The sequence below is a fragment of the Falco punctatus genome (genome assembly GCF_963210335.1).
Source record: "Falco punctatus genome assembly, chromosome: Z".
Lineage (NCBI taxonomy): Eukaryota > Metazoa > Chordata > Aves > Falconiformes > Falconidae > Falco > Falco punctatus.
Window position 1 is genome coordinate 76,972,101 of NC_137586.1, and position 25,542 is coordinate 76,997,642.

Sequence of the window (25,542 nt, forward strand, 5' to 3'; positions counted from 1 at the left end):
TCAGGTGCTGCACTGAGGTTTGGACACATCATAAGCTACAACAACCACCAGTTCTGCATGGGATGCATCCTACATTATATGAACAGTGAAATGTCGTGTCTCCTTTGCAGAAGACCCATGAGGGCTGTCAAGTTTCCTCTGTGGGCTGAAGACGACTATATCCAGTGTGTCCCCACAGGTTGCAAGGATTCGCCAGATTTCAGCAGCCAGGCAGGTGGAGCTCCTGGGCACCTGGCCCAAAACAGCCCACATGTCCCCGTGGTGTCCCCTCTTTCCTCTCCACAGGGGATGCTGCCCCCAGCTGAGCAGGGAGCTGCAGGGACAGAGGCCGTGGGTGGCCTCCTGCCCAGTCACTGGGCACTACTTTTCAAAGAGAGAGAGCATCTCCTTGATTCCATGCTGTCCCGGCTGTGCCAGGAGCTTGCAGCAATATATGGGGGCCAGTGGTGGCTGGCAAAGAGTGCAGAGGGCATCATCCTGCCGTGCCTATGCATCTGCGGTCTGGATCGGGAGCTCATGGTCCAGACACTGCAGGACTGCCTTGAGGAACATATAGCACTGCTGATTCATGGCATCATCAATATCATTGCGCAGCAATGCAGTGAGGAGGCCCAAAGGCTGCTGCAGTCCCGTACTGTGGGGGATGAGGATGACAATCCTGTGGCCAGCTCAAGCTATTTGACATCCAGCTCCTCTACATCCAGCTCCTCTACATCCAGCTCCAGCAGCTCCATCTCCTTCACAACCAGCTTCTCCACATCCAGATGCACCAGCTCCAGCCGCACCAGCTGCAGGCACACCAGACGCCAAGCAGGAACTCCCAGCTCCTCCAGCAGCCCTGCAGGCTCCCACATGGACGAGGAAGCTGACATATTGGAAGCCGCCCTCTGCAAGTGTCCCGGCCGCCCACCATCTGCGCCCGTCCCTGCAGAGCAGGAGCAGCCCCAGGAGGAGCCGCGGCAGGCACAGGTGGTGGCTGGTCCCTCTGCCCAGGGCAGCCGCCGCAGGCCCTCCGCTCCCAGCCGGGGTAGGGACCGCTCACCTGAGAGGCCCCAGCCCCCCGCAAAGAGGAGGGCCGCCGGCCCCCAGGACACTCCCCAGTCCTGCAAGAGGCGGCCCCGCCGGCGGCGCTAGCCTGGCTCCAGCACCTCCTGACTCAAGGGAAAGGAAAGAAATTCCTCTTTCCCTGACACAGGCTCTGGGCGCTGCTTTTTCCCTCTTCTCCGGGTGTCCGTTCCCGCTGTCCGTGCCCCACAGTGGATGGCACCCGCCTGGCAGGGAGCTCCACCATGTGTCCCCAGAGACCCATGGCCATGTGGGCACCATCTCCTCCCACAGGCAATCCTGCTGCAACTACAGGACAGCCCAGCTACCGACACTTCTGCTCTACAGTTTGTCCAACTGCCTGACCCCTACAGGCCTGACCAAAAGCTAAAGCGTGTTGTTCAGGGCACTGTCCAAATGCCTCTTGGACACTGACGGGCTTGGGGCATCGACCACCTCTCTGGGAAGCCTGTTGCGGAGTCTGACCACCCTCTCGGCGGAGAAATGCCTCCTAAGGTCAAGTGTGAACCTCTGCTGGCACAGCTCTGAGCCATTCCCCCCAAGGACAAGGGGCAATGGGCACAAAGTGAAACCCAGAGAGTTCCATTGGAATATGAGGGGAAAACCTCTTCACCTTGGTGGTGACAGAGCCCTGGCACAGGCTGCTCAGAGGGCTGGTGGAGTCTCCTTCTCAATAACAGTTCAATATCTGCCTGGATGCGATTCTGTGCAACCTGCTCTAGGTGGACCTGCTTTAGCAGAGGGTTGGACGGGGTGATCTCCAGAGGTCCTTTCCAACACTAACTATGCCGTGATCCTGTGATTCTGGGAGCCTATGGCTGGATGCCAGGGGGAAGAGGTCAGCACCTTCCTCTCCACTTCCCCTCCTGGGAAAGCTGCAAGAGACCAGTGAGGTTGCCCCTCAGCCCTCTTCTCTCCAAACCAGACCAACCCAGAATCCTTGGGTGCTCCTCACAGGACATGCCTTCCAGGCCTTTCGCCAGCTGCGTTACCCTCCTTCTGCTGCACGGCACGCCACTGACGATTGCCCAATGCTCCAGTCTATCTAGATCCCTCTGCAAGGCCTCTTGCCCTCTGAGAAAGTCAACAGGACCTCCCAGTCCGCAGTCATCAGCAGACTTGCTGACGGGGCGTTCAACTCCTGCATGCCCATCATTGAGGAAAATATTGAACAGAACCGGCCCTGGAACTGAGGCCTCAGCAGTGCCGCTGGTGGCTGGTCGCCAGCCACATGTAGCCCCATTCACTACAAGGCACTGAGACCTGCCTTCCAGCTGCTTCTTCACCCAGCGCACCCTGAACCCGCTCAGCCCGCAGCTGGACAATTTGTTCAGAAGGACGCTGTGAGGGACAGTGTCAAAATCCTCACTGCAGTCCAGAGGAACTACACCCACCGCCCTCCCTTCATCCACTAGGGGGGCGACCTTATATTGGAGGGACACCTGATGAGTTAGGCGAGACCTTCCCTTTGCAAACCCATGTTGACTGTGCCTGATCGCAGCATGACAGAAAATCTCAAGGTGGAAGGGAGCCATAAGGATCATGGAGTCCCACTCCCTGCTCCTTGCAGGACTACTTGAAGCTAAACCATGTGGCTAAGAGCGTCGCCCAGAGTCTCCTTGAACTCTGACAGGCTTGGTGCTGGGACCCCTTCCCTGGAGAGGCTGTTCCAGTGACCCAGCATGCCCTCAGTGATGAACCTCTTCCTGCTGTCCCATGAGAACTTCCCCGGCTTCATTCCCCTTCCTCGCTGGTCACCGGGGGGAGGAGATCAGCACCTCTCCCTCCGCTGCCCCCCTGGAGGAAGCTGTAGGCTGCGCAGAGCTCACCCCTCAGCCTTCTCTTCTCCACGCTGAACAGAGCGAGTGACCTCGGCCACTCCTCCTCGGCCTTGCCCTCTAGGCCTTTCACCATCTGGGGCACCTTCCTCTGGCCACGTGCAAATTGTTTGATGGCCTCCTTATGCTGAGGCGCCCAGGACAGCACACAGTGCTTGAGGTGGGGCTGTGCCTGTGCAGCTCAGAGTGGGGCAGTCACCTCCCTTGACCGGCTAGCTCTGCTGGGCTTGGTGCACCCCAGGATGCAGGTGGCCCTTTTGGCTGCCAGGGCACACTCTTGGCTACACCCAGGGACAAAGTTGTGCTGGAGGTTTTTCTTCTGTTGCCAACAATGTGAAACTCAACTACTTGGTGGGCATGGTGACCAAGAGAGCCACCAGTCACCGCTTTGTTGACGCGTCCCTCCCTGCTTGCAAACAACAGACCTAGGAGGGCACTTTGACTAACTGGCTCCCTTAGAACCAGACGTACCAGCCTTGTTCACCAAAGCAGCAGGGACATTACTGCAAAAGTTCCAGTTTCTGCTGAATACAAACTAAACTACCTGCTCAGTCAGCGCTGACTGAGATTAGGTGTCAAAGGCTGAAGACAGCGGGCTTGTTCAGACTCCTGTGATGTGCCCAGGGATTCCTCCCTGGGAGGTACTCCTGAGAAGATGGTAACAAATGGAGAGGTAGGGACACCCTCCTCCTGCAGCTTAAACCCTCCCGTCCATGTTCACCATGCACCCCAGCACCTCCATGTTCAAGGGCAAGGATATAAATTCCTCTTTCCCCGACACAGGCCCTCTGTGCTTCTTCCTCCCTCTTCTGGTGCCTGTCCCTGATTCCTGTGCCCCACCGTGGGTGGCACCTGCCTCGGAGGGGCTGCCAGGAGGGTGGCAAACGTGGGAAGCAGAGAGGGACCCGGCACTGTGGGCGAGTGCCAGCGGGAGTGCATGGGGCTGGAGCAAAGTGCCCCTTTAGGCTTCTCCCTGTGGGTCGGGGCACAACCCAGCAGGCTGGGAGACTTTGGCCCAGGGCTGCCCACCGAGCGCCCAGCTCCTCCCTGCAGATCCTGGCACTGCACAGGGAAAGGCAGCCAGCTGCGGGAGGCGTCACCCAGCTGTGGGCAGGCCACGCTGACTGGTCCCACCAGGCTCCCTCTCGCAGGAGACCAGTGTGAGGCATTACGAGCGGGGACGAGACACACGGCCAGGGGTGCAGGTCACAGGGGTCCAAGCTGGAGCAACACAGGAAGGTAGAAGATGGAAACAAACAACGGTATTTTCTCTCCTGATGCTGTGTGCCTGTGGGGGTGGAAGGCCCGCTGTCACATCACCCATGGTGACATCAGCCAGCCATGGGCTGTGACCTCACATCCCTCACCGCTTATGTTCGGGCACCGGCAGAGCCTGGACCAGTCTGGCTCGTGCCTGGCCTCCTGCCGAGCGTGCCTGCGAGGTCTGAAGGACGAGTGAGGCTTCTCCTGCTGCTGGGTGGTGCTTCGGGGGTTGCCGCCGGCAGCCCTCGGTGTCCATCCCAGAGCCATCGCCTGTGTTTCCCCGGCCCTGCCTGGGTCAGGCAGCCGGGCACCGCGGGCTGTGCTTGCAGCAGCGCAGGTGAGCCCTGCGGGGAACTGTCCCACAGGGTGGCCCTGGGGCAGGTGATGGTCTTGGGGAGCTGGGAGGATGACCTCCTCGAGGGGCCTGGAAATTCCTTCCTCCCCTCCCTTCCACGAGGCAGTGAGTGACCACGGCCTCTCTGCATTTTGCAGTTTGTGACGCCAGTGATGGGGAGCTGCTGCTCATCCTCGGCTCTCCCCAACCTGCCGCAGCCAGCAAATGTGGCTACACAGACAGAGCAGAGCTGCCCCATCTGCCACAGTGCTCAAGATGGGATTGCTTATGCTATACCCTGTAACCACCAGTTCTGCTTTGGCTGCATCATGCGCTGGGGAGAGAGGAGTCATTTCTGCCCACTTTGCAGAAGACTGATGGAGACTATCAAGTTTTCTGTGCGGGCAGAAGATGACTTCCTACTGTACACCTTGCTAGAAACAGACGAGTTGCAAGACGCCAGCAGCCAGGCTGCTAGAGCTGCTGACCTCCTGGCTGAAAGCAGGCCCTACAGCCCCTTGGTGGCCCCTCCGTTCTCTCCACAGGAGATGGTGTCCGCAGCTGAGCAGGGAGCTGTAGGGACAGAGGCCGTGGGTGGCCTCCTGCCCAGCGTCTGGGCACTACTTTTCCAAAGGCAAGAGCACCTCCTGGATCCCGTGCTGCCCTGGCTGCGCCACGAGCTGGCAGCAATATTTGGGGCCCAGTGGTGGCTGGCAAAGAGAGCAGAGAGCACCGTCCTGCACTGCCTCTGCACCTGTGGTCCCGACTGGGAGGTCATGGTCCAGACACTGCAGGACTCCCTTGAGGAATATACGGCACAGCTGGTCGACGGCATCATCAATGTCATTGTGGAGCAGTGCAGCGAGGAGGCCCAGAGGCTGCTGCAGCCCCTTGCTGTGGGGGATGAGGATGACAGCGCTGTGACCAGTTCCAGCTCCACCAGCTCCAGCCCCACCAGCTCCATTTACTCCACATCCAGCTCCTCCACAACCAGCTACAGCACATGCCAGGAGTTGACTCCCGACTCCAGCATGGCTTCCTCCAGCAGCCCTGCAGGCTCCCACATGGACGAGGAAGCTGACATATTGGAAGCCGCCCTCTGCAAGTGTCCCGGCCGCCCCCCATCTGCGCCTGTCCCTGCAGAGCAGGAGCAGCCCCAGGAGGAGCCGGGGCAGGCACAGCTGGTGGCTGGTCCCTCTGCCCAGGGCAGTCGCTGCAGCCCCTCGGATCCTGTCCGGGACAGGGAGGACCACTTGCCCAGGGGACCCCGGCGCCCCCCAAAGAGGAGGGCCACTGACGCCAAGGACTCTCCCCAGCCCTGCAAGAGGCAGCCCCGGCAGTGGTGCTAGAAGCACCCCAGCACCTCCATGTTCAAGGGCAAGGATATAAATTCCTCTTTCCCTGACACAGGCCCTCTGTGCTTCTTCCTCCCTCTTCTGGTGCCTGTCCCTGATTCCTGTGCCCCACCGTGGGTGGCACCTGCCTCGGAGGGGCTGCCAGGAGGGTGGCAAACGTGGGAAGCAGAGAGGGACCCGGCACTGTGGGCGAGTGCCAGCGGGAGTGCATGGGGCTGGAGCAAAGTGCCCCTTTAGGCTTCTCCCTGTGGGTCGGGGCACAACCCAGCAGGCTGGGAGACTTTGGCCCAGGGCTGCCCACCGAGCGCCCAGCTCCTCCCTGCAGATCCTGGCACTGCACAGGGAAAGGCAGCCAGCTGCGGGAGGCGTCACCCAGCTGTGGGCAGGCCACGCTGACTGGTCCCACCAGGCTCCCTCTCGCAGGAGACCAGTGTGAGGCATTACGAGCGGGGACGAGACACACGGCCAGGGGTGCAGGTCACAGGGGTCCAAGCTGGAGCAACACAGGAAGGTAGAAGATGGAAACAAACAACGGTATTTTCTCTCCTGATGCTGTGTGCCTGTGGGGGTGGAAGGCCCGCTGTCACATCACCCATGGTGACATCAGCCAGCCATGGGCTGTGACCTCACATCCCTCACCGCTTATGTTCGGGCACCGGCAGAGCCTGGACCAGTCTGGCTCGTGCCTGGCCTCCTGCCGAGCGTGCCTGCGAGGTCTGAAGGACGAGTGAGGCTTCTCCTGCTGCTGGGTGGTGCTTCGGGGGTTGCCGCCGGCAGCTCTCGGTGTCCATCCCAGAGCCATCGCCTGTGTTTCCCCGGCCCTGCCTGGGTCAGGCAGCCGGGCACCGCGGGCTGTGCTTGCAGCAGCGCAGGTGAGCCCTGCGGGGAACTGTCCCACAGGGTGGCCCTGGGGCAGGTGATGGTCTTGGGGAGCTGGGAGGATGACCTCCTCGAGGGGCCTGGAAATTCCTTCCTCCCCTCCCTTCCACGAGGCAGTGAGTGACCACGGCCTCTCTGCATTTTGCAGTTTGTGACGCCAGTGATGGGGAGCTGCTGCTCATCCTCGGCTCTCCCCAACCTGCCGCAGCCAGCAAATGTGGCTACACAGACAGAGCAGAGCTGCCCCATCTGCCACAGTGCTCAAGATGGGATTGCTTATGCTATACCCTGTAACCACCAGTTCTGCTTTGGCTGCATCATGCGCTGGGGAGAGAGGAGTCATTTCTGCCCACTTTGCAGAAGACTGATGGAGACTATCAAGTTTTCTGTGCGGGCAGAAGATGACTTCCTACTGTACACCTTGCTAGAAACAGACGAGTTGCAAGATGCCAGCAGCCAGGCTGCTAGAGCTGCTGACCTCCTGGCTGAAAGCAGGCCCTACAGCCCCTTGGTGGCCCCTCCGTTCTCTCCACAGGAGATGGTGTCCGCAGCTGAGCAGGGAGCTGTAGGGACAGAGGCCGTGGGTGGCCTCCTGCCCAGCGTCTGGGCACTACTTTTCCAAAGGCAAGAGCACCTCCTGGATCCCGTGCTGCCCTGGCTGCGCCACGAGCTGGCAGCAATATTTGGGGCCCAGTGGTGGCTGGCAAAGAGAGCAGAGAGCACCGTCCTGCACTGCCTCTGCACCTGTGGTCCCGACTGGGAGGTCATGGTCCAGACACTGCAGGACTCCCTTGAGGAATATACGGCACAGCTGGTCGACGGCATCATCAATGTCATTGTGGAGCAGTGCAGCGAGGAGGCCCAGAGGCTGCTGCAGCCCCTTGCTGTGGGGGATGAGGATGACAGCGCTGTGGCCAGTTCCAGCTCCACCAGCTCCAGCCCCACCAGCTCCATTTACTCCACATCCAGCTCCTCCACAACCAGCTACAGCACATGCCAGGAGTTGACTCCCGACTCCAGCATGGCTTCCTCCAGCAGCCCTGCAGGCTCCCACATGGACGAGGAAGCTGACATATTGGAAGCCGCCCTCTGCAAGTGTCCCGGCCGCCCCCCATCTGCGCCTGTCCCTGCAGAGCAGGAGCAGCCCCAGGAGGAGCCGGGGCAGGCACAGCTGGTGGCTGGTCCCTCTGCCCAGGGCAGTCGCTGCAGCCCCTTGGATCCTGTCCGGGACAGGGAGGACCACTTGCCCAGGGGACCCCGGCGCCCCCCAAAGAGGAGGGCCACTGACGCCAAGGACTCTCCCCAGCCCTGCAAGAGGCGGCCCCGGCAGTGGTGCTAGAAGCACCCCAGCACCTCCATGTTCAAGGGCAAGGATATAAATTCCTCTTTCCCTGACACAGGCCCTCTGTGCTTCTTCCTCCCTCTTCTGGTGCCTGTCCCTGATTCCTGTGCCCCACCGTGGGTGGCACCTGCCTCGGAGGGGCTGCCAGGAGGGTGGCAAATGTGGGAAGCAGAGAGGGACCCGGCACTGTGGGCGAGTGCCAGCGGGAGTGCATGGGGCTGGAGCAAAGTGCCCCTTTAGGCTTCTCCCTGTGGGTCGGGGCACAACCCAGCAGGCTGGGAGACTTTGGCCCAGGGCTGCCCACCGAGCGCCCAGCTCCTCCCTGCAGATCCTGGCACTGCACAGGGAAAGGCAGCCAGCTGCGGGAGGCGTCACCCAGCTGTATGCAGGCCACGCTGACTGGTCCCACCAGGCTCCCTCTCGCAGGAGACCAGTGTGAGGCATTACGAGCGGGGACGAGACACACGGCCAGGGGTGCAGGTCACAGGGGTCCAAGCTGGAGCAACACAGGAAGGTAGAAGATGGAAACAAACAACGGTATTTTCTCTCCTGATGCTGTGTGCCTGTGGGGGCGGAAGGCCCGCTGTCACATCACCCATGGTGACATCAGCCAGCCATGGGCTGTGACCTCACATCCCTCACCGCTTATCTTCGTGCACCGGCAGAGCCTGGGCCAGTCTGGCTCGTGCCTGGCCTCCTGCCGAGCGTGCCTGCGAGGTCTGAAGGACGAGTGAGGCTTCTCCTGCTGCTGGGTGGTGCTTCGGGGGCTGCCGCCGGCAGCTCTCGGTGTCCATCCCAGAGCCATCGCCCGTGTTTCCCCGGCCCTGCCTGGGTCAGGCAGCCGGGCACCGCGGGCTGTGCTTGCAGCAGCGCAGGTGAGCCGTGCAGGGAACCGTCCCCCGGGGTGGCCGTGGCTTTGGTGATGAGGTTAGGGAGCTGGGAGGATTCCTTCTCAAGGGGCCTGGGAATTCCATCTTGCCCTCCCTTCCACAAGGCAGTGAGTGACCATGGCCTCTCTCCATTTTTCAGAGTGTTGCACCAGCGAGGGGAGCGTCTCCTCATCATCAGCTCTCCCCAACCTGCCGCAACAAGCGAACATGGCCACACGGGCAGAGTGGAGTTGCCCCATCTACCACAACACTCAAAGTGACATCGCTTATGTGATGCCCTGTCACCACCAGTTCTGCCTGGGCTGCATCCTGCGTTGTGCAAAGATGAAACCATCGTGCCCCTGTTGCAGAACACCAATGGAGAGTATAAGGTTTTCTGTGCAGGCAGAAGACAACTATATAGAGTTTGGCTTCAAAGCCCTTGATGAGACGCCAGATGCCAGCAGCCAGGCAGGTGGAGCTCCCGACCTCCCGGCTGAAAGCAGGCCACATCACCCTGTGGCACCCCCTCCATCCTTTCCACAGGGGATGCTGTCCGCAGCTGAGCAGGGAGCTGCGGGGACAGAGGCCGTGGGCGGCCTCCTGCCTGAAGTCTGGGCGCAACTTTTCAAAAGACAAGAGCACCTCCTGGATCCCGTGCTGCCCTGGCTGCGCCAGGAGCTGGCAACAATATATGGGGACTAATGGTGGCTGGTAATGACTGTAGAGAGCATCATCCTGCACTGCCTCTGCATCCTCGGTCCGAATCGGGAGCTCATGGTCCGGAGACTGCAGGACTGCCTTCAGGAATATACATCACAGCTGGTCCATGGCATCATCCATAGCATTGTGGAGCGATGCAGCGAGGAGGCCCAGAGGCTGCTGGAGTCCCGTACTGTGGGGTAGGAGGATGACAGAGCTGCAGCCAGCTCCAGCTCCTCCAGACCCAGTTCCTCCACATCCAGCTGCACCATCTCCAGGCCCCCCACATCCAATCTGAGCAGCTCCAGCTTCACCAGCTCAAGCCAGACCACATCCCAAGAGGGGTCTAATGACTTCAACCTGGCCTCCTCCAGCAGCTCTGCAGGCTCCCATCGGGAGGAGGAAGCGGGTACATCAGAGTCTGCCCTCCGTGGGCGTCCTGGCCACTGCTCACCTGCTCCTGTCCCTGCAGAGCAGGAGCAGCCCCAGGAGGAGCCGGGGCAGGCAGAGGTGGTGGCTGGTCCCTCTGCCCAGGGCAGCTGCCGCAGGCCCTCCGCTCCCAGCCGGGATAGGGATCACTCATCTAAGAGGCCCCAGCCCCCCCCCAAAGAGGAGGGCCACTGACGCCCAGGACTCTCCCCAGCCCTGCAAGAGGCGGCCTCACCGGCAGCACTAGCCTGGTCCAGCACCTCCATGTTCAAGGGCAAGGATATAAATTCCTGTTTCCCTGACACAGGCTCTGTGTGCATCTTTCTCTCTCTTCTGGTGCCTGTCCCTGATTTGTGTGCCCCACCGTGGGTGGCACCTGCCTGGGGGGGGCTGCCAGGCGGGTGGCAAACGTGGGAAGCAGAGAGGGACCCGGCACTGTGGGCGAGTGCCAGCGGGAGTGCATGGGGCTGGAGCAAAGTGCCCCTTTAGGCTTCTCCCTGTGGGTCGGGGCACAACCCAGCAGGCTGGGAGACTTTGGCCCAGGGCTGCCCACCGAGCACCAGCAGAGCCTGAGCCCTCGTGCCTGGCCTCCTGCCGAGCGTGCCTGCGAGGTCTGAAGGAGGAGTGAGGCTTCTCCTGCTGCTGGGTGGTGCTTCGGGGGTTGCCGCCGGCAGCTCTCGGTGTCCATCCCAGAGCCATCGCCCGTGTTTCCCCGGCCCTGCCTGGGTCAGGCAGCCGGGCACCGCGGGCTGTGCTTGCAGCAGCGCAGGTGAGCCCTGCGGGGAACCGTCCCCCGGGGTGGCCGTGGCTTTGGTGATGAGGTTAGGGAGCTGGGAGGATTCCTTCTCAAGGGGCCTGGGAATTCCATCTTGCCCTCCCTTCCACAAGGCAGTGAGTGACCATGGCCTCTCTCCATTTTTCAGAGTGTTGCACCAGCGAGGGGAGCGTCTCCTCATCATCAGCTCTCCCCAACCTGCCGCAACAAGCGAACATGGCCACACGGGCAGAGTGGAGTTGCCCCATCTGCCACAACACTCAAAGTGACATCGCTTATGTGATGCCCTGTCACCACCAGTTCTGCCTGGGCTGCATCCTGCGTTGTGCAAAGATGAAACCATCGTGCCCCTGTTGCAGAACACCAATGGAGAGTATAAGGTTTTCTGTGCAGGCAGAAGACAACTATATAGAGTTTGGCTTCAAAGCCCTTGATGAGATGCCAGATGCCAGCAGCCAGGCAGGTGGAGCTCCCGACCTCCCGGCTGAAAGCAGGCCACATCACCCTGTGGCACCCCCTCCATCCTTTCCACAGGGGATGCTGTCCGCAGCTGAGCAGGGAGCTGCGGGGACAGAGGCCGTGGGCGGCCTCCTGCCTGAAGTCTGGGCGCAACTTTTCAAAAGACAAGAGCACCTCCTGGATCCCGTGCTGCCCTGGCTGCGCCAGGAGCTGGCAACAATATATGGGGACCAATGGTGGCTGGCAGTGACTGTAGAGAGCATCATCCTGCACTGCCTCTGCATCCTCGGTCCGAATCGGGAGCTCATGGTCCGGAGACTGCAGGACTGCCTTCAGGAATATACATCACAGCTGGTCCATGGCATCATCCGTAGCATTGTGGAGCGATGCAGCGAGGAGGCCCAGAGGCTGCTGGAGTCCCGTACTGTGGGGTAGGAGGATGACAGAGCTGCAGCCAGCTCCAGCTCCTCCAGACCCAGTTCCTCCACATCCAGCTGCACCATCTCCAGGCCCCCCACATCCAATCTGAGCAGCTCCAGCTTCACCAGCTCAAGCCAGACCACATCCCAAGAGGGGTCTAATGACTTCAGCCTGGCCTCCTCCAGCAGCTCTGCAGGCTCCCATCGGGAGGAGGAAGCCGGTACATCAGAGTCTGCCCTCCGTGGGCGTCCTGGCCACCGCTCACCTGCTCCTGTCCCTGCAGAGCAGGAGCAGCCCCAGGAGGAGCCGGGGCAGGCACAGGTGGTGGCTGCTCCTTCTCCCCGGGGCAGCCGCCACAGGCCTTCCTCTGCTCCCGACCGCGACAGGGACCACTCGCCTGGGGTGGCCCAGCACCCCTCATAGAGCAGGGTCGCCAGCCCCCAGGACCCTCCCCAGCCCTGCAAGAGACCATGGCCACAGTGGCACTAACGGGGCTCTAGACCCTCCTGATTCAAGGAACAGGAAACAAATGTGTTTCCCTGGCACAGCCTCCGTGTGCTCATTTCTCCCCTTTCTGCTGGTGCCTTTTCCCTTTCACCCCACACCCCACACCCCACCGTGGGCGTACCCGGGGGTCTCAGCTGGCATCCCCGGGCGACCCCACACAGGCCCAGTGCTGCGGGGCCACCCCGAACTCTGCCTCGCCACAAGGAGCATCCCGGAGCCCTGGACCCAGCTGTGGAGTGTTGCCGTGGGGACAGACGGAGGGGGCCCCGCAGCCCAGGGGTGCGTGAGCGGCCTGTCAGGGGCCTCCTCCCCGAGCGGGGCACCGCCGGCTGCATGCCTACGGCCACAGCACTCCCAGCGCTTGAAGGGGGGTGCGGGAGCGAACGGAGGCCGCAGGGGGGGCGGCGGCGGCGGCAGGGGGGCGCAGCCCCCGGCTCCGCGTCCCGGGCGAGCGGGGAGCCGGCCCCGGCCCCGCGGGGCGGCAGGGACCTGCCGGGCCGCCCGCCCTCCGCGCCGGCGCTCCTCGACATGCCTGGCGCCGGGCCCACCCCGCTCGGCCGCCGCTCCTTCACCCGGCGGGGGGAGGCCGGCGCCGGGCGGAGGAACGGGGCGCTGCCGCCGCAGAGCCGGCCCGGCCCGAGAGCAGCCCGCGCTCCGCTGCGCGCCCGGCCCCGCTCGCCGCTCGGCCGCCCTCGGCACGGGCACCTGCGCCGCCCCGCCCAGGCGGCCTCGCCCGCGGCTGCCGAGCGGCTTTCGCCCGCGGCGGCGGGACCTTCCGGCCGGCGAGCCCCGGCGGGGCGGGCGGGCCTGCCCGAGCCGGGCGCGGCGAGCCGGCGGGCGGGGCCGGCCGCGGTCCCGGCCGCTGCTGCGGGTCGGCGGCGGAGCGGCGCCGGGGAGCGCAGTGCCTCGTGGCCGCGGGCGGCGTGGAGCCGTCCCGGGCACGGCGAGACCCCGCGGGGCGGAGCGGGCGGCTCAGGCGAGCCCACCCGCCGGCCCCGTGCCGTCCGTGCCGCCGGGGCGAGTCTGCGGCCCCCAGCGCAGGCGGTGCGAGGGGAGAGCGGCACCGGCGTGGCTGCCGCAGGGCGGGGCGGGGGGCGTCTGCCCGACGCTGCCCTTCCCGACACGGGAGGGGGGCGGTGGCAAAAAAAGGAGCCCGCACAAGTCTCTTGTGCAGCCTGTGTCCCCTTGGCACAGGCACATCTTGTTAGTGTCTTCTAGGCTGTAAAAAGATAGCTTATTTTTTGTGTATTTTAGGTTCACATCAGCTGGCCGTGGCAGAGTACACGCAGCGTTCATGCGGGAGGAGTTTTACTCGCAGCGTTTGCGTGGGATGTCACTTTCTTTACTCGCTGCTCCCAGAAGGTTCACACTTCCAAACAGCCGTTTTTGGGAAAGTGTGGCTTCGCCTAACACCTTCTAAAGCTGACAGCTTAGCAAACGTGGACTCTGGAAATGTGCTGTGCAAATGCAAAGGAAATAAAAACGTCTTCAAAAGAAAGAGTGGCATTACCTGTCTACAGTCTCTTTCTAACTCTGTTAGCCTTCATTTCTTGTTGCCTCCTTTCCTAAACATGGCTAGCTCTTACGGCTCAGAACAGGCAGGGCATGGCTTGTGACCTAGTAGTCAGCTCAGGTCTGATCAGGCAAAGTTAAGGGGAAGCTGAGGAAACTTGATGCTGACTTGGCCTGCTAGCCCACCGCTCCCGTGACCAGAAGTCATTCTCCAATGAGCAGTCTATCAAGAAAAGCAACAAGCCAATTAGGACAAAGAACTTTTTTTTTTCTTTTGACATTCTCTGTTTATTACATTGCTACTGATTATGTTCTAAATTGAAACAAACAAACAAACAAACAAAAAAGTAAGAACTCTAATGAACAGAAACGATTCTACAAACGGGGACACTAAGAGAAAATTTGTTTATTAGGAAGGCAACCCAGTCACCTAAACTAGCATGCTACATTCCACTTTTGCACCTTAAGCCAAAGCTAGGGTGCTGACTCTTCTTTCAATAGTAAACACTTGTTCCAAAAGAGAAGCTGGCATTCTTGCTTACTCATTCTAGCTCTGCTCTGTGTACCACTTGCCTTGCTGATAAATAAAGCACAAGTGCAAACATATAGAAATCATATTTCAGTTACATTGTGTTCAATTATGAATTTCGTATCTCTTTGCATGACCGGTATAATGTCCTCACTGAAGTAAGTATAAGGGGGCAACGAAAACCTTTCATTTAGGTTGTTGTTCCCGCAACCTACTATTTCCACAATGATCTGAGCTACAGGGCTGTCGCGTGCCGGTCCGAGACCGGAGCATGGTTCGGTTTGTATTCTCGGGAACAGAACGAAGACTCAAAACGGAGTCAAGAGCCAAGGAGCTTCATTTGCCCAACAAGAAATGTGTGGATGCAAAGGGAGGGAGAGCCAGAGATAAAGAGAGAAAGGAAAGAAGGGAAGAGATCACAGCAACAGCTGCCACCCTGGAGCTGCGGTGTCCCGACAGCCCGATTCGTTTCCAGATTCGGTGAGGGAACGTTCTATCTGATGTTGGTTGGTTCTCTTCTTTTAGAAGGTTGTTACAAGCTGTTCTGCTTAACCACACCTTCCACCCGACAATGGTGTATGCCTAACACCATCAGGTGGTCCTCAGAGGCCCCCAGGCACCTTGTTCCCCCTGACCCCAGGGCTGGGCACATGCACAGGGGTTTGGTTGAGTTTTGCAGGATCAGCCTCCCCCATTGCTCCATGGTGTCAGTCGGTTTGCTCCTTTAACAATGTAGACATAAATCTCTGCTGTGGCAGTGGTGTTACCTTCCTGCCTTAACAACGTATAGATAAATAAATCATTTGCTGTGGTGATGGCGTGAGTTTCCTGCCATAGCAATGCTGATGTGGCGATGGTGGGTCTCACGGACCCAGTCTCTTACATTATTATTTTTCAAGGGCTCTTCTCTTCTGAGCTCTGATAACCGTGATATCAGCAGGGGTTACCAGCAGCTTATTATTACCTTCTCCAACTGTTATATTCTTCAGTGGCTTTGAAGTATTTCACTTCTTTCACAATGAAATTATGTCAGGCAAAGACTACCGCCACTATGAATACGCTTTCATGTACAATGTAAATAAACACCTTTCCCTGGCGTAAGCTTTCCCTGGCATACTTTACTTTAGTAAGTAAAGAGGCCAAAAGCCAGCCAGCACTGGTTTAAAGTCCTGCATGGTCCTTCCAACCTGAATTATTCTATAGTTCCACACCCAGAGGCTGTGTCATGAGAAAACTCACACCAAACCCAGAGAGAAAATATGGCAAAACAGATGTGAGGGTACTCGGGGAACGTGATTAGATACCCTAATTCACCACTGTCTTAGTACATCTAGAGCGAAAACAATTGGTTACAAATCCAACACTGCCCATGAAAGATAGATTATTCTTCACTTTCTTCCTTCATCCAAGCTTGCTGTTTAAATGGAGGGAGATGTCCTTATAACTGAGAATTTTTGCCCTTCGGTACCTCCCTTTTCCACTCTAAATTGAAGATTATGCACCTCTACTTTTTACCGTAAATGAAAACAAAACTGCCTTTGTGAACTCACTGTCAGCAAAGTCTTCCCTCCTCCTGTCTCCCACATCCCATAAGCTGTCTGAACCATTCCCTTTCCGTCCAAAGGCGGTCTGAGAGGAATAAGGGTTTCAGGAATAGAGGAGAGGGTGCAAACTGAGCATACCACCATAGAAGACAGTGTTTCCTAAGGGTTGTTAAACTCTGGTTTTGCCAGCCTTCCTCTGGGATTATCCACATTCCATTCTTGCAGGTCTATCTTTGGATCTCTTTCAAAGGACCTATTTCCCCCCAGACGATTCCAGGGTATGTTAGCAGGAAGGAGTATTCCCAGTACAGGGACCCCCTTATCTGAGTGTTCTGGGAAGTGTGTACATACCCAACCACTGGCCCTATTGGCTGTCTGTATGGTTTTCTGGATCATCATCAAGTGTCTGCTTTGAGTCCGTGGGTTCTCCCGATTCTACTGAATTTAAGAATTTATCATACCACATAACAGGCAAAATCCTATACAACTGTAATAAACACATGGCTAGAGAAGTATCTACAAAGAACTCATGCTACAATGAAAGAGAGAGTTCACAAACTCAACATGCCCTCACCGCCCCGCCGCCCCCCCCCCCCCCCCCAGTCCTTTTCTATATAGGGTATTATTTCAGTCCAAGAGCAGTTCATATTATTTCAGTCCAAGAGCAGTTCATTAAAATCTGTGGACTTCTAGTTTCAGAGGAACCACTTCTTCTGATCCCCACTTCACGTCAGAACTTGTCTTAGTCCTATTGGAATGGATCCAAGAACAAATTCCTTCAAAACTTTTATTGCTCTATTAGTTATCAGTAATACCAAACATGGCCCTTTCCACTGCTCCTTCAAAGGCTCGTCCTTCCAAGTTTGAAGTTATACTTGATCTCTGGGTCAGAAAAGAGGCACCAGCACGTCCATTGGTACAGGTGTTCTCTGTTGAATGTACCCGTACAATGAGGAAAGAGTCTTTCCCAAAGACAATATATATTCAGTTAACACTTGATCACCAGAAACAGGTATTTGATCTTCCTTTCCTGTTAAATTTGCAGCATCAGGTCTTCCATATGATACGTCAACTGGGCTCACTTTTTCCCTAACTTTTTGTGTGATTCTGATTCTCATTGAAGTGACAGGTAAAACATCTATCCATTTTAACTTAGCTCCTTGACATAGGTTAGCCAATTGTTTCTTTAAATATCTGCTCGTCCTTTCTACCTTCTCAGCGGACTGGCGTCTCCAAGGTGTACGTAAACCCCATTCTACTCCTAAAAGGGCAGGAATTGTCTGTATTACTTCTGCTGTGCAGTGTGGGCCTCTGCCTGATGAGATCCCACTTGCAACTCCAAATCTTGGAATAATCTCATTTAGTATATTTCTTTGTTACTTCTTTAGCTCAGTTGCTCTGGCACGGGAAAGCTTCAGGCCATCCTGAAAAGGTATCTACCAATACCAAAAGTCATTTATGATGATTGCACTTTGGTAATCCAGAGAAATCAATCGGTCAATATTCTCCTGGAATATTCCCTTCCTTTACCTCTCCAGGTGGAGGTCTTAATTCCACTTCAGGATTATTTTGACAACCTATTACACGTGGGTTTACTATTTGATCAGCATAGCTTTGCATCTGTGGGCCTATCGCGTATCTCCTGACACTTGCCATCACAGCATCTGCTTCCATAGGAGTTCCATCACGTGCCTGCTGTACAGCAGCTTCCACTTTGTGGGAGCCGTAACCCAACGTGCTCCGGCAGATGTCACCCACCAGCCGCCTGAAGTCCTTACACGTTTTACACTCTGAGGTCTTTCATTCTCTTTTTCACTGTCTTGGGGCGCTTCAGTTCTCAGAAATCCTAGATCTGATTTCCACATAGGTTAATACTGATTCAGGTGGCTGTGACAATGCAGACAGTGCCAACAGTCCTGCCGCACCTCCCAGGATCCCCCAGCCCTCACACAGCCCGGCAAGACAGAGGTTGCTCTCAATAGACAGGAGCAGGCCCAAGCAGGAGCGTGGTCAAGCACAGGAGCGCCAAGCAGTAGGTCAGGTCCCACGTGGAGCTGCCTCACCAAGGTGAGGCCGAGCTGTGTGATGGTCACCTGTGCTGCTTCTGAATGGAAGAGAGACGCAGAAAGTACCAAACTCTTTTTGCTTATGAATTGTTGGTCTGGACTCCTGGCAAATATGCGCATCTCTCGGATATAGCCAAACGGTATTTATGCAAATTCCTACTTTTCTAATCAAAGCAAAAAGTCAGCTGATTTTCTTGTTGGAGTTGAAGAATGCCATCTAACCATGCCTATAAGATATGAATTTCATTTGACAAATACAAATCTGATGATCTGTCAAACTGCCAAAGAGATACCGGGCTTATGGCCGTATTCACTATTATCACAGAATCAAAAATGAACGTCTGCACTTCTTGAGGACTGGGTGCAGACAGATACTGATCTCTAAGTACATGAAAAGGTCATTGAATGCCTTAGCTAAAGAAGTGATTTCTGTTTCCCCCCGCCCCTGCCCCCCACCACCCCCGGAGCTATACAAGACAGGACAATGGCTCACCTTATTTCTCAGGGTAAGAATATACTTCTAAAATGTTGAAGACAGTTTTCTGAGAAAGAGCCTCCCCCGATCAGGATGAATTAACTGGTGTCTAAACCCAACACATTTTCAATGATGCAAACCCAAGGTTTCGAGAATGCGGCAAATGCCTAAGCACTGTCCTTACAAGCGTAGCCAAAGTGGGGGATCTTGAAAACGGTATGGAATCGATCTGTATCATCTTTTAAAATGGTGCAAGGGAATTATTGACAAAATATTTCCCAAAATCAGTATTTTGGCTCACTGAAAGTTTAAAGAGCTAACAACTCTTTGCCATACAATTACTTGACAATGATGGTTGTGAGGTCGATATAACAAAAGAACAAAACAGTCTTTTTCTGCCGAAGGTGCCAAAGCCAACTTAAAGTGGGGGTGGGGAGAAGTAAAGTTCAAGGATGAAGTAAAGGCTTTAGGTTTAAGTGATAGGTTTCAGTGGGTCTGGGGAAAGGTTATATTCATATACGTGTATCTGTACTTCTTCAAATACAGAGTTTTAGTTAATGCCAAAGGTAGCTCTTCTCTTTTATATTGCTTTAATGACATAATACGTTGTTCAGAAAGGTTAATTTAGGAAGTTTAGTACCCCTTTACAGCAGCTTCCTTTTACTGCTGTAATTAGCAGCTCCTTTCTTGTCTACTTGTTGTTTCTTGTTATTTTTCACTCAGACATGGTGTCCTTGTTTGGAACCTTTGTTAATGATCTTTTAATTTGAATAGTGACTGTTGATGGCCTTTACAATTGAGAATGCAGTGCATTCATTTGAAACCAATATTGACTCATTAAGCTCCTGTTCGGGAATGGCTTTCCACTGCCTCAATTCAGGAGCACTTCCAAGAGCTTCCTAAAATGTTTTCCAAGGTACACAGGGATTGCCTGAAGAAGTACAAGAGCCATGTGATGTGGAAGATACTTTGTACCACTAATTCCTCTGTTGTCTGCTTAACTCCTTAGAGGATCTGTACACACATTGTAAGGACTGAAAATGTCTCCGTGTTGGGTGGTACGTACTGAACATGCACGTTAGGTGTTCTTGGGTTTGTGCAAATGTAATCTGCAGGAGGTTTTGCCATAAATCCACTGAAAGCAATTTTGTCTTTGCAAAATGTAGATCTCATCCAGATCTCAGAGAATGAACGGTGAGCTTCTTCACCAGCCTGCTGGTCCCAAGTAAGTACTGGATGTAGCTTTGAGGTTCCACTATGGATGGATAGTCCAAGATGGTAAGCAGTAGCCATTCATTAATCTCCGCAGTCATCTATTCTGAGGCAAGTGCATTTAGACAATGGGTGGCTATCATCCAAACGTATTTTTCAGCAATAAACTTCAGAAGAAGCAATCAGGAAGCAATCTGTTAATGAAGAATTTTATTGCTTGCAGAAGCAGATTTGTTGGCTATCCGGATAAGCTGGTAGACCCTCATGTGAAAGAGCTAGGTGGAACTTTTTGAAGTTCCTCAAATACTTGAATACGCTCACAAATGCTCAGATAAACAAAAAAATTGCAAGTAGTGCAGGTACAAGATAGACATGCATGGCTTCCTTCTTCTCCCCCCCACCCCACCCCCTTTTTTTTCCTTTTTTAAATTTCTGTGTGCTGTTGATGACTTTCTGAAAATAACATCTCTCTTTTCCTGGGAACATAAACCTGGTGGCTGAAGGGATTTGCACCTGCTTGTTGAAGTGGTTGAGCACTCTTAGCGCATGAGGAATGAAACCCGTGTCCTGGAGAGAAAGCGCACAGGGGGAAAGATGTGCTTAAGCCAATGAGGTCTGTGGGGTGCTGGTGCCATAGTTGCATGACCTCTTCACATTTTTTAATATAGGCATGCTAATAAAACATCAGGTGTGTTCCTTAGATATTACTACGTTTGCACCTTAAATGATCTCTGAAATACACCACTGGAATTTGAATTTTAATGTGTCTTGCTCACAGATCCAAGTAATGTGATTGTTCAATCTTTTCAGTCTCCAGTCTACATATATGCCTTTGAATATTTGAGTAATACATTTAGGGCATCATTTCAGAAACAGGAGGCAATGGCTGATGTCATAAGCTGGCCAAATTTCAAAGTTTTTTGCTGCATTAATTGATCACTTCTCAAATGAGACTAGAGCTGTATCTATGAATGTTTATATTTATATTAACATTTGTTAAGACAAGTTATGATTCCTCTGCCATTTAAAAGCTCTAGCCACAATCTAGCATAAAAGTATGCCTTTGCAAGTTATTAAGCTTGCAGACCATTGTTTGTTCAGCTGCTGTAAGCCCTTTTGGTTGTACAAAGTAGCATTCTATATTTCAAACCTTTCTATACTTACACAATACAATAAATAAAAGGAGTAAAAAGAATTTTCTAAGAACAATGTTCAATAAACCATAAGATGAATGAACCTTTTTTGATAAAATATAATTTCTAGTATCTAAAGGAATGCATGAGCGTGAGTCAAAGTCGGTGTCTTGTTCTACAAAAAAACCCCAACAAACAAAACAAAACAGAACAGGGAAAGCCAGTTCATTTAGGAAAACTGAAATTGGTTTTGCTTTTTCCAATGTTAAGGTGAAGTGTCTTTTTAAAATTCAAGCTAGAGCTAAAAACCCCCACATTACGTACAATATATTACAGAAGGTTTTTGAACTGAGCACATGGAATATTTCCTTTTTCTCTTTTCCTTAACAGTCTGCCCCTCACCTCCTTTCATTTTTTTGTTTGACTTCAAGACAAATTGTTCGCCTAGTGCTTCTTGGTTTTGCACATTTTTGTCCTCCTATTTTTCAAAACACATAATTCTACTGCAGACTGATTTTTCTTAACTTTGTTAGATGAAAATTTGTTTTAGATTGCCTTTTATTTAAATATCAAGAAAAAGAAATTAATAGGAATATGAGCCTATTGTTTGATAGGATAACATATTTTTTCTTTATTTAGAAGAGAAGTACATGTTAAATGATACTTGAGTGTCTTGAGAGAAGCCACAGCATGCTGTGAAGAGTGGACATTCAAATCCCTGTTAACACAAAAAACTAGTTAATTCATTCAATAATAGAGAACATATGGTAGAAAACTGAAGGAGTTTTCTTAAGAGGGGAAGAAGTATTTGTGAAGTGTTACGAATCCTACAACAACAGAAGAAAGGCCTGTTATGTAGATAAATAAAAAAATCTCTTCGATGGATCTCATCATAGGGTGAGGAAGTGTTTGTTCTGGGTCAATACTCATCACTCATAGAATGCTTGAGCAAACCTGGTAGGTGATTTATTTCAGATGGTGGTGACAAACTTGTCTAATAGCCACTTCTAGGTTGTAAGCGTGGATGTTGCCTGTTTTCAGGGTTGTCTGGACAAGATTAGAGCCTTCTGAAATATGCAGCTGCCCGAAGCAGGGATGATCCACAAGCACCTGTCAATCCACAGCTGACGGCAGTATTGAAGGAAAATGATGTGAAGAAACAAGATCAATAGTCCACGGGTAAATATGTTTGCAGTTCTAAAGGCAGAAAGACGCAAACAACAAAAGCTGCAATGCTTTTTCTACTCTGGCTCTACAGCACATGAAGCTTGTATACAGAAGGCTTCTAAACTATACTGAATTTAGAAACCTCTGGAGCAACCTCTAGGGATTAGCAATTTCACCCTCAAACAACCGAACACCTTCAGACAAGAATCTTAGCCATTATTTTGACATTACTGATACTGTTCTACGTCACGGGTAGGTGGAAATGTCATCCTGAAAAAGAAAATCTAGCTGTTTATTGTGACCTTTACACTCTTTCCTCTATTTACAATCTATTTCTGTTAAATGAGAGAAGAATTCTTACACCGAATGATTTCAGTAACTATATAATCCTGTTATAAAATAAGAAGAAATCAGACCATTAGCTGGCTCCTGAGATGGTGAGATGGCTTAGCTCTCACAGCGTTGATCAAAATGGTGCATATTGACTGTTGTTTGTTAGCTGAAGCCTTTATAAATATTAGGAAAAACAAACAAGCAAGCCATCTGGAAACATGAATTTCAAGAAGTTGCCACAATGCTTAAGCTATTCCATCTCATATATATATATATTTATATATTTTTAAATATATATGCCTAATTTAATGGTATCCCAACTACAGTGAACTGTTTGTTTTGCTTTGTTTTTCTGGACTCAGACTTGCAGTAATTCCTTGTTTACTAGGAAGAATCAGGAAAACTAATTGCAAGTATATAGTTTGGTAGGAGGGAAAAAGAAAAGCAGGAAAAGAATGTGCGTCTGTCACTTTTAAACATGTCAGAAGGGAAAGAACACACGGGAACACACAATCCTTTCTTGGGCTTAAACATGCTGACCTACACTGAAAGTGCATCAGCTGAATCTTGGTCTTGGTATACAGGATCCCATGCTTTAGAGATTAAAAAAAAAAAAATAAAATTAGGAAAAACTTGTGGGGTAATCTATCCCATATTAGGTCTCAGCCTCATTTCTGACAAAGACTGGCTGAAATATTGAAGCCTGGATTGACTGATAGGTGAAAACTGAAATGGGACATGAAGTAACTAATATAGGACAAGCCTTTCTGAGATGGTTACTATCCAAAGAAAGAAAACCCTTTCAGTTTAAATGTTGCAGTATGGCATTCAGCTATGACGGAAAGAAGTCAAAGATGTCCATCTGCATGATTTCCGTATGTACTTAACATGGTAGTAGTGTAAGAGTCCAAGAGAACCCATTCAGCTGCAGCCCATCATATAACCAGACTTTAGCACATGGACAGCTTCTAAGCCTGTGACTAGTGTCGTTGCAATTTCTGGTGCTGCTCACATGTGTACAGCAAAACACCCATCTCCATTCTTCATGGTATTGTAAGAACAGTGACATCTGGTAACAGAATGCAAATACAGTTTAATGATAAAATAGTTGAATTACTTAAGTATTCTGGCAAGACATATCTGGCAAGTTCAGTTTTGTTGTGAAGGGAACATTGAAATATGCATTTGGGAAATGAATTAACAGGCTGTTCCTCCTGAATCATAGCACATTTGTATGGGCACACTTTCAGTCTCATCCAAACAAAAAAGAATCTCCACTGGTTAGCAATCAAGATGAGTATTTTAGGAAGTCAATAAGGTGGAAAATAGAAGTGAATTCAACCTATTGGGAGCAAGAATTAGTTTGTGCAAAGAGTAAAAGCAGTATCAGTACAAGCTAAATATAGAACATTTATATTTAATTTTCACCTCAGGTTATAAATCGCTCTAAGTGGAATGAACATGATAAACGATTCCACTTCCCTGCTGCATTATTTAATGTTAAACAGCAAGAGACATTTTTTTGTGAAACCTGAAAAGGCAAAAAAGACAAATTGCTAGTTCAAACCTTGTTTTCACTGCTGAAAACTAGTTAAATGCTGGCAGCAGCTTATGATTTCTCACTGTAAATTCTGATTAATGATATGCTGTTGTGGTTCTACAGCACTGTTGGAAATTAGTCCGTTGGTACCTTTCACCTAACTAGCTGGATGTTTTAAAATCTTCTACTGCCCTCTCTACCCACAGGCCTCAGTACCTGTGCAAGCAACTGTGTTGTCCATCAAGATGCAGTTTTGTGTAGGATTTTCAGAACATAAGGTGAATTGAGGTAAAGATCTTCCAAGGTGAACTACAAAGTATTTCTCCTCCAGCTGTCCCTGATTGATTTGTCACATGCATTTGCATAATTAGAAGAAAAAAAAGGAGAAAAAAAGATAAGGTGTTTTCTTGGTGGGTCCTTCCTTTTTGCTCAAATGGTGACTGCATCTGCATTTAAGTAATTACTTAAAAGCATATATTTCAATATGCCTGAAATGATATTTTTTTTGTAAAGCAGATAATGAATGATAACTTTTCAAAACACACTGAATCATTTGCTATTTTCTTTTACACTAGACTGTCACTCTGTTCTATAACTCTTGATACAAAATTGGATGTGATGTAGTATTTCATGAGACAAATCTTTTTTGAGGTGACTTAATAATAAAAGTGCTCAAATTGTTCTTTTTGGGGGTTGCATTTGCCTTGTTTGTTTGCTCGCTTGCTTAATTTTTGTTCTCTGCTGCTGCTGCATTTCTTCAGCCAGTTAATACCTGCCTGGAAAACTTGAGTGTGTTAGTGTTTTAGGGCTAAAGGAGCTTTCCCAGAAGCTTTCAATGATCATTCAGATGCAAATCGAGCCAGGCCAATTCCCATGGAATAATTTACCTATACCTTTCACTACTTTCAAACTAAGCTATCAGCAGCCTCCAACACACTCAGCAGCCTTGTTTCTTTTTCTGAAAATCTCACTACATTTAGGCTTTCTTTTGGATGTGTCAGAGGGTGTAAAGTTCTGGTAGAATGGCAAACCCCGGAATAACAGAGACGGCTTTGTTAATCTCTCACCATTTCACAGGTACTAATTCACCAGTTAAGGTCCTAATTCAAAAGAGTTAAGCACATCCTTAGTTAGAACCCCGATAGTAAATATTTAGATTATACATTTTGGCATGTGTCCAAGCAACGTGCCAATTTCTAAAAACAATGCAAGCTTCCTCAGATTTTTCATAAAATCTTACCATATTCAGTCTACTGCTGTTTGGATCTGAGTGTATTGTCTGCTGCGAAACCAGACCACAAATAAAACAAAACAAAACAAACTCATTAGAAGTTAATATTTTCCCATATCAGTTTCATAGTGCTGGCTATAGGAAGGAAATATACTAAATATGAATATTCTCTACTGCAAGAGAAAGCTGAGTAGAGATATCAATTCATCATTTTGTTTTCAACAGTTAGTTGAATGGAATTACTTAAGTAAATTTTTCTCCATCATTTCTGTGCTGGCAGCATAGGGATTTCAGGGTGGCAGTGGTGGTAATTAATCCTGCATGTCTCACTGAGCACCAAAAAGAGCAATAACTTTGACTGATCTAACTGTGCAAGGGTGGATATTTTAATCTTTGCGATAGGCATATTAAGAAAAGCAGGCACTGTACAAGTGAACTGCTTCAAAAGGAGGTGTACGTATTTTCCCTTCATTTTGGAGAAATCTTTGGGGGTGAAACAGAGCAAGGTCTTAAAAAAAAAAAAGATTAGTTTGGTACAATGCTCGGGGTGATGTCTGTTTTGT

General features: G+C 52.1%; 1 protein-coding gene across 1 annotated transcript in view; it reads left to right on the forward strand.

Annotated features, from left to right (window-relative positions):
- The first annotated feature begins 702 nt into the window (after window positions 1–702).
- The window catches only part of LOC308056129 (uncharacterized protein), a 140,531-nt gene continuing 115,691 nt past the window's right edge, over window positions 703–25,542 (forward strand). Inside the window, exon 1 of the mRNA XM_080371027.1 lies at window positions 703–1,338. The gene's annotated coding sequence lies outside the window, so the exon portion shown is untranslated. The remainder of the gene's footprint in view (window positions 1,339–25,542) is intronic.